At 37.9% G+C, this 7,706-nt stretch overlaps 1 protein-coding gene across 1 annotated transcript in view; it reads left to right on the forward strand.

Annotated features, from left to right (window-relative positions):
• The first annotated feature begins 556 nt into the window (after positions 1–556).
• SNTG1 (syntrophin gamma 1) overlaps positions 557–7,706 on the forward strand; it is a 556,874-nt gene continuing 549,724 nt past the window's right edge. Inside the window, exon 1 of the mRNA XM_034650177.1 lies at positions 557–610. The gene's annotated coding sequence lies outside the window, so the exon portion shown is untranslated. The remainder of the gene's footprint in view (positions 611–7,706) is intronic.

Consider the following 7,706-nt stretch of genomic DNA (forward strand, 5'->3'; position numbering starts at 1 on the left):
GCCTTTGGAATTAGCAATCTGTTGCCAGTCCTTGATGTATAGAGGCTAACCCCCTCTCCCTCAGTATAAAACTGAGTTAATAGCTATGTCTCATTAAAAATAATGGCATCAAATAAATAAGCTATTCCTCAAAAGGAGGGTTTTTAAATATTGTCAGTAATTTAAACTTGGAGTCTAATTCTAAAGGCTGTGGTATTGGCAGCTTATATCTAAATGCTGACTACTGGCAGATACAATTTTAGGCAGATTACCAAATATGCTTTTTTATAAGCCAGTTTCCCCAAAATGTGTTCTGCAGAACTCAATCTTATGACATTAGCCATTTGGGAAATGCTCATCATGTTATTTTTCCCCTTGGTGATTCACAAGAGTTTGAATTAGTCCTAGAAATTCACAAAGAAATGTGTTAAAAAATATATATGATATGAACATAAATGTCTTCCTTATGGATAAAGTGAATAAATTTCAGTGTATAGATTTTATTGCTCCTATTTTGAATGCTCATAGGACTTTTACGTTTGCTTTCTGCATCTAGACTATTCTCCAGAATGTTAAGATTGCCAGAGAAGTGACCTCTGAAAAAGGAAAATACTGCTCTACCTAAATTCAAGTAAGACCTTACTTTTTGAAGTAATTGTAAATTAATGAAAAAAATATTCATTTTTGTACATTGCTATTACAAGTTGTTTTCTTCAGTATTAAGCTTTATGAAGCCTCTTTGTTCTAGAACAATATAAAAAATTGTTTTTTAATTTCTTGGTGTGGGGAGGAGAGCAACACTCCGAACACACGTCGATAATCAACTAGTTAGACTGCATTTGGACACATCTTTCCACCGTATTTATTTAAACAGCTGTATTAAGTTTATGTTGTTTCTTTAATGAGCATCATTCAAAGGAAAGAGCAATATAAATTATTTTTTCTAAAGCTTACTTTATTAGCTTCAGTCAGTAGAGGCAAAGCAGGTATTCATAGTATTTATAGTATTTTTGAGTTATTTCCTGTCATGCAAGGACTTACATTATGGGTTTAGTGAGAATCATGAAACTCATTGTCATCTATTATGTTTAAAGGAATGTTAACAATTAAAAGTGTGTTGTGTACATATTGTTGTATTAAGTTATACTTAAACGTAATATTAAAATGACAGGAATTCTTGACTATGTACCTGTGTGTAATGAAAATCATAGAGCTCTAGGACTAATTGCTTCCATGCAGATGGCCTAGTAGTGGATTTCCCAGCCTGGGTTCTTGAGGAGTATGGCAAGGTTCGGAGTCACTTAGGAGTATAAGCAACTAGATCTAAAGTTGTTCTGGTTACTCAGTATTCTAGAATGGAAGGCACATAATGCTGTATTCATCACAGTAGCTCTCTGATAGGGACGGGTTGCTAATAGACTCATTCTTCCTTCCTTACTGAATCCTGATGCCTAACCACCTGAATGCCTGTAGTTTTTGGCCTCATGTTAAAATACAAATCATTATATGCAACTAATGAATCATCGAACTTTACATCAGAAACCAGGGATGTACTGTATGGCGACTAACATAATATAATAAAAAACATTAAAATAAAAAAAATACAAATCATTCTCATCATTTGAATAAACTCAGAAAATTCTCAAGCACATTTACCAAGGAATCAATAAGAACACATCCCAGTACATCAGAAAATTATATCCAAGGTTTTCCAATGATTTTTCATCACCAGACTGTTTTCAGAGTTAGAGCTTTTCTCCAAATAAGCTATTGGAAAGAAACACAAAAGATAAGAGAGCGTAAACAAACAACAAACAAACACCATTACTGAAACAGGAGTCGGTGTTCTAGAACCACTTGGTTTCTCTACCTCTGCCTTTCCTTACCTCTGAATCCATTTCTCATTCCCCCAAACCCTACAACCCTGACGAACATTGAACATTCATATTTCCTGGAAGCCTGTGATTCTTTGGCTTCTCAGTCCTTTATTTTGAAGCCCCTGTGGAAGCATTAACTTAAACAGAGACAGAGGGCGAAACGTGGAATTGGGAATTGCCAGAATTATGCTGTGCTAGCCAGAAATGGAAAAGTGATTGCTGTGCAAGAGAGATCATTTATTACCTACTTAAGTTTCCCAGTGTCGGGTGCTGCCTGTATGCTTTCACTTCATCACTGTGCAAAGCTCACTGTACATGACTTCAAAGTATCTTACACTGTAAATCCTGTCTGAAGCCCAGTAGAGGTACATATAAATGATAACAAGGAGAAAGGCAGTCATAAGGAGAGTAATGAAAATTCATTTGAGGATGGCTATTCCCATCCTCAAAGCACCTCACAAAGAATTGTTAATATTTTATTTTAAAAAATATCTCTAGATGAATTTCAAACATTTCTATATCTTCTTAGGTATGTATCTTTTCCTCCGATGTTTGTTTGTTTTGGTTTAACATACTTTATTGACAAGCAACACGTCTGAATTGATACTACTTTTTTTTTTTTAAGATTTTATTTATTTGAGAGAAAGAGAGAGAAGGAGAGGGTCACCACGAGCCGTGGTGTGGGAGCAGAGGGAGAAAGAGAAGTACACTCCCCACTGAGCAGGGTACCAGACTGAATGTGGGGCCTTGATCCCAGGACCCCAGGATCATGACCTGAGCAGAAGGCAAATGCCCGACAGTCCCCCAGGTGCCCCTGAATTGATACTGTTTTGAGACAGGTTGAATAAAGAGAAGAAATACTAAACATGATCTCATAACACATAGCCTACCCACATGGCCTATTTTGCAATACTTTGCGCATAAGAAATATTTCAAAACTACATGTATCAGCATATACTGTTACTGGATTCCTTATAGTTTGTGACCTGACCTGTAGAATTTTACTTGTGCCTCCCATGTTTTATTTGTGCTTATATATGTCCACATTTAAAGCTAAACTGGCCTCATTTTTGAATGAAAAATAGCTCCCATGAGCAAGAGCACACTGGATGTCCGCTGGGTGAGCGGCTGTCCCAGCCTGCTCACCTGTCCTTACTTTGTGCCGGCTGCCCTCTCTACTTGGCTGAAGGAATTTTCCTTGGCTTTTTCTTATTGCCGTAACAAGATTACTGTAATATAAATACTTAATATTTGAATGTGTAGATTTTTTTCTATTACTGCTTCTCTGTGCTTTGAGGATGTTTGAGGCCTCTGACATTGTACTTTGGTCTTCCTGTGCTCTGTTCCTTTGTGTTACACACTGTATCTGCTACCAGGATGCAACATCTAGCCCATTTGCCACCAGAATTGTTATTCAAATTCCCAGTCCTTTCAGGCATGTTTGTGAGTTTAGTCATTGGCTTCAATGGTAAAACATCTCTATTTTGGTTTTGCTGGCTCTACTGTCTGTCCTGGGTAAAGCGACACAATTATCAAACGCAAAGAAGCTTCGCCTTGAGCACAAAACTGGCTTTATATGCTAGGCAACTTTCTTAACGTTTTCTGACTGAGCCCCACTCCCCATCTGCCTTGTTTAGGGGAATTTGACTGAGTGAGTTGCCTGTGGGAGGTGTAGCTTCTGGCCATGATCTGAAGAGCAGTGAAGAGCAATGTCGTTCCCGGCTGACTTGTGTTTTCGTTTTTGCTTATTTTCCGTTTTCATGAGAGTTTGGGGAGAAAACTATAGTTTCTCTTTGTGACCCCAGGATCTACAATCATGACAAGGTGTATAGGGTCCCAATAAATATTTCAAAAAATTAATAGATAGTTAAAATATTTTTGGAGCTGCATTCTATGCATCTTATTTATTCAGTTTAGAGCGAAAGTGTGCATGAGTGGGGGTAAGGGCAGGGGGAGAGGGAGAGAGAGAGAATCTCAAGCAGACTCCCTGTTGAGCACGAAGCCCACTGCAGGGCTCGATCTCATGACCCTGAGATCATGACCTGAGCGAAAATCAAGAGTCCACACTCAACTGACTGAGCCACCCAAAGGCCCCTGCATTCCATGCACTTTAGACATTCTCTCATGGTTGAAAACGTCTGGCTACATTAATATATATATATGTATTTCTCTGATTACTCTACTTTCTGTTTCCTAGTCAGTCTGTGTAGATTTCTAGTAGCTCTTGGTATTGCTTTCCTTCATGGACAGATTAATGTAAGGTTGCTTTAATCTTGATAATTCCATTTTCTCTCCCTCTATTCTGGAAAATTCAATGAAGAGAAGATTGGATAATTCTGGCAGGATGAAGATTATTGGCAGCCTCTCAGGGCTCAAAGTATATTCATGTATCTGTGTCTGGCTGTGAAGAAGATGCACAAAATCTTTAGGTTACCATCAGATACCTCTGGTGATAAAGGAAACAAAAACTTCTAAAGAAATCTCATAAATATTATCACTTTAGATGTTGGGCGTTGTATCATAGCTACAGAGCAGAATTGGAGAAATCCTGGGGTATGGCAGCTGCCATGATGGAGGGATACAATGCCCTCATGGGAGAATGGACCTAGCTCATATACTGTCCACATCCTCTTAGTCCTGCCAGTTTTTCAACTTTAGCTGCTTTCTTGCTTTTCAGCTGGAATACGGTGATCACTCATACCATTCCCATGGATATCAAGCCTCTGTTGCAGTCAGTGCCTTATTTCCTACCATCCCTGACAGTCTCTCCTGATGCTGCTCGGAAGCCCCTGTCTTCAGCATGACTTTCTAGCATAGTTTTTTAGACAGAGGCGAAGCTACAGCAGCTAGAAGGCCTGATCTGACCCAGCTGGACCCATGGAGTCTCTAGTTTCCTAGACTGCTCAGAGATACTGGTTGTGCCAAGCAGAAGTACAAGGGATTACAAATTCACAAGGCAAACATTGATCAATGAAATAGGATCCGGGATGACTCTGTGGGAGGGAGAAGTGTGTACTCAGAGAGGGCCCTGCACACAGAGGAGCCACACTTTTGATTTGATTTGCATTAAGTTTCACTCTTTGTGCTGAAGTTCTATAGGTCTTTTCAAACCCATAGTGTCATGTGCCTATTATTAGAGTGTCGTGCAGAGGAGTCTCACCACCCAACACCATCCCTGTGTTTGGCCTGTTGAGCGCTCCTCCTTGCCTTCTAGACTCCTGGAAACTGTTTCGTTTTGTTTTGTTTTTAATCATCTCTAGAATTTTGCCTTTTCCCAAACGTCATGTAACAGGAATCACACAGTGTGTAGCCTTTTCAGCCTGGCTTCTTTCACTTAACAATATGCATTTCACAGTCATTTTTTTGTGGCTTCCTTGGTACTTTCTTTGTATCTAATAGTATGGCATTCTGTAGAGGTACCACTGTTTGTTTATTCACTTACCTACTGAAGGAAATTATGAAGAAAGCCTCTGTAAACCTTCCCATGAAGGTTTAATATGTTCTTGAGTCAGTCGGCTGAATATCTAGTAATACAACTGCTGTGTCACATGGTAAGAATATAGATAGTCTTGTAAGAGCCTATAAAACTCTTACCATGTTGCATTCCTACCGGCAATGGAGAGCTCCTCCTGCTCTACAGCCTTGCTAGCAACTGACATTGTCAGTTTTAAAATTGTGTTTCTTAAAAAATATTTAACTTTTAAAATATCTTTTTTAAAATTAGGAACCAAGGCATTAACATACTTAAAAAATTACTCCTATAAAAAAAACATAAAAAAATTTAAAAAATAAAAATATACTCTTCCAGTAAATAGAGACATTTTCCCCCCATAACAACAAAGTTTATTAACACAATATCAAGCATATATACATCGTGAATGATATTTGGTGGGAGACATAGACATTAAAGAATTACTAACAAAAATAGAGTAGATAAATTCAAAATGAATTAGAGACCAAAATGTGAGACTTGAAACCATAAAAATTCTAGAGGAGAACACAGGCTGTAACCTCTTTTACACTGACCGTAGCAACTTCTTTCTAGGTATGTCTCCTGAGGCAAGGGAAACAAAAAATAAACCATTGGGACCTCATTAAATTAAAAAGCTTCTGCACAGGGGCACCTCGGTGGGTCAGTCAGTTAAGCATCTGCCTTCAGCTCAGGTCATGATCCCAGGGTCCTGGGATCCAGCCCTACATCGGGATTCCTGCTCAGTGGGGAACCTGCTTCACCCTTCCCCCTCCCTCTGTGTGCTTGCGCTCTCTCTCTCAAATAAATTTTAAAAAAAAGCATCTGCACAGTGAAGGAAGCAGTCAACAAAAGTAAAAGTCAACCTATGGAATGGGAGAAGATATTTGCGAATAACATACCTGATAAAGGATTAGTATCCAAAATATATAAAAAAAAACTTACAAAACTCCAAAAACCAAATAATCCAAATAAAAAATAGGCAGAAGAATAGACATTTTACCAAAGAAGGCATACAGATGACCAACAGACGCATGAAAAGATGTTCAACAGCACTGATCATCAGGGAAATACAAGTCAAAACTACAATGAAATGCCTCCTCATACTGTCAGAGTGGCTGAAATCAGCAACACCAGAAAAAAAAAAGGTGTTGGCAAGGATGTGGAGAAAGGGAAACCCTCTTACACTGTTGGTGGAAATGCAAGCTGGTGTAGCTATTCCAGAAAACAGTATGGAGATTCCTCAAAAAGTGAAAAATAGAGCTACTCTATGGTCCACCAATTGCACTACTATGTATTTACCTAAAGAATACAAAAATACTAATTCAAAAGGATACATGCACCCCAGTGTTTATAGGAGCATTATCTATAATTGCTAAAGTATGGAAACACCCCAAGTGTCCATCCACTGATGAATGGATAAAGAAGAAATGGTATACATATATACATATAATGGAATATACTCAGCCATAGAAAGAAATGAAGTCTTGCCATTTGCAATGACATGGTTGGAGCTAGAGAGATTATGCTAAAGGAAGTAAGTCAGTGAAAGAGAAATACCATGTGATTTCACTCATAGGTGGAATTTAAACAAATTAGTAAAGGGAAAATAAAAGGAGAAGTGGAGGCAAACCAAGAAACAAACTTTTAGTGATAGAGAGCTAACCGATGGTTACCAGAGGAGAGGTCCGTTGGGGGATGGGTTAAATAGGATTAAGGAGAGCACTTGTGATGAGCAGTGGGTGTTGTATGCAAGTGTTGAATTACTAAATTGTACACCTGAAACTAATATTACACTGTATGTTAACTAACTGAAATGTTAATAAAAACTTAAAAAAATAAGTTAAAAAAATAATAAATCTATGTATCTCAAGCAGAAAAAAAAAAGTAGTTATAATCGGTTGGAAGTTCTATGAAGGAAAGGCTAAGTAGCTATGGGAGAAACCAAATGAGATTTATTTTTCTTCCCCTTCCCCTTCTTGCCTCTCCTCTCCCTTGTTCTTCTCCTCCTCCCCCTCCCTCTCCACCTTGCCCAACTGGGAACTGTAAGGACATTTTAGGGAGTTGCCTAACATTTAAGTTTTGGGATGAACAAATTGGAAACAAACAACACAAATTAATGCATAAATGAAGAGATACAATATGAGGCCTCTTCATCAATTCATAGTACATATACCTAGTACATATACCTATACATAGTACATATACCATATATCAATTCATAGTACATATACCATAGTACATATACATAGTACATATACCATAGTACATATGCATAGTACATATACCATAGTACATATACCATATATCAATTCATAGTACATATACCATAGTACATATACATAGTACATATACCTAGTTCATATGCATAGTACATATAC

This window comes from Ailuropoda melanoleuca, unplaced genomic scaffold (genome assembly GCF_002007445.2).
Source record: "Ailuropoda melanoleuca isolate Jingjing unplaced genomic scaffold, ASM200744v2 unplaced-scaffold11384, whole genome shotgun sequence".
In the NCBI taxonomy this organism is placed as follows: Eukaryota; Metazoa; Chordata; class Mammalia; order Carnivora; family Ursidae; genus Ailuropoda; species Ailuropoda melanoleuca.